Source organism: Nanorana parkeri, unplaced genomic scaffold (genome assembly GCF_000935625.1).
Source record: "Nanorana parkeri isolate BGI_ZX_2015 unplaced genomic scaffold, ASM93562v1 scaffold677, whole genome shotgun sequence".
NCBI lineage: Eukaryota > Metazoa > Chordata > Amphibia > Anura > Dicroglossidae > Nanorana > Nanorana parkeri.
Window position 1 is genome coordinate 453,566 of NW_017306945.1, and position 1,985 is coordinate 455,550.

Below are 1,985 nucleotides of genomic sequence, written 5' to 3' on the forward strand. Positions count from 1 at the left end.
GGGGGGGGGGGGGACTGTGAAAGCATTAAAAACAAATTTAAAAAGTCCTCCGCCCCCCCACATACACATATGCGTCGGGTGCGCCTGCGTGCTAAAACAACGATTGCGCCTACTGTTGCATATAGCCGCGAACGTCGGAGTGCGAGCAATAATTTTAGGGCCATTAATTACTGATAAGCGGTAAAAGCGTTTTAAGCGTCGCCTATGGGCAATTTTCATGTGGTCATTTTTTTGCGATTTTGCGGTCGCACGCAATTTTAAGGCTTGACATATTTGGTGTCTATTTACCCGACGTGACCCCGTCTTTTATGTTTTACCAAAAATATGGGTAAGAATAGATGTTTTATAACATAACTTAGGGAAACTTTGTTAACTTTGTTTTTTATTTACGGTACTTTTCTCATTATATAGTAAAAAATAAAAGTGGTGATTTTATATACCACCAAAAGAAAGCTCTATCTGTCCCCAAAAAATGTTAACATAAATTGCAAGGCTATAGTCCGGTCATGCTGACTGGTGACATGTATGACTGACTGATGAGTCACACTAACATTTTTCAAGCCCTAACATTTCTTAGTTTCTGTTCTGCCTTGGGACAAAGCAATGTCTATACTTCATGACATGTATGTTTTGTTTGTTTTTTTCTTTTCTTTTCTTACTGATCATATTTTCTGAATATCTTGTTTATATATTGTAAAATCTTTTAATAAAGAATATACAAAAAAAATGCAGGTATTTCTACTAGTTCAATGGAATAGAGAACTTGTAGTTCTCAATGGAATACAAGTGCAGGGACATCACCACATTTGTAGTCCAATGACACTTCCTTCCCTCCATGTTACTGAACGTCCGTTAATTGGCATGGACTTGGACGGGAGAAAGACACCTGCAACACACTGTCTTTTTTTTTGTCCCTTTGGAGAGACTTCTCTTCTGAATCCTGTAGGGCATTGCAGTTTTCTTACAGGGAAAGACAATGTAAAAGTTATCTTGCACTGAACTTCCACTCCCAGCGGGAAACCCGGGGGCGGGGAGCGGGAGACCCGGAACAGGGCGGCAGTGCAGGTACAGAGGGCAGAAGGAGAATGCAGTCACTGCGGTCTCTCCTCCCCGCTGGCGCCGGCTGCAGTGGTCTGTGTCCCTGCTGCCTCTGCAGACACAGGCGGGGAGAGCAGTGAGAATTTAAAAGGGACACCGGCAGCAACTAATCGACTGTGGCAGGGCCTCACACTTGGAGCCCAGCAACTGATCTCACCCACAAGTGTTTTCTGCAGCCACCAAGTCAAAGGCCAAAGAAGAGCAGACTAGGTGCTGAAATCCAATGCGTCCCATTCCCAGCACTTTCTTGGCTCATCCAAAAACTCCTGGTCCTAACAGTGGATGTGGCCCTGCCGGCTCAACAAAAGTTGGATTACTCAATCGACTTTCGTCGAAGTAGCTGGCTGAAAACTGTCAACTGAACAGTGACTCTTCTTAGATGTTTTTATATGCAGTTAAAAAGTGTTTGCAAACGCATATATACAGTATGCATCTAATTAATTCCAGTGGGAATATTCACACTTTGCATCTAGATGCTTTTATCTGCAGTCAGCTTATCTGTGTTTTCAAAAAACAGAAGTCAGGTGCATCCAGGAAACAGCTAAGCGCACCAAAACACATGTAAACTCATTTTCATGCTAGAATTTTGTAGCATGTACATCTAAATGCACACAAATGAAAACACACATAAACGTATGTCATTTAAAGCATCTGGAAGCATAAACACAGCATCTAGCCTGACAGATTTTCCTCTGGATATAGGAGGACAAAAAGACAAATAGCAAGTGTCAACAAAGCCTAAGCCCTTATTCACACCTACCAAGTAGGTGCGATTTGGAATTCCTATGGCAGGACGTTACGATTTCCTGCAGCAGGAATTCCAAATCTTCCGTTTACAAATGGTAGCTGTCACCCTTCAAGTTAAATGATCGGGTGTCAGCTGCTGT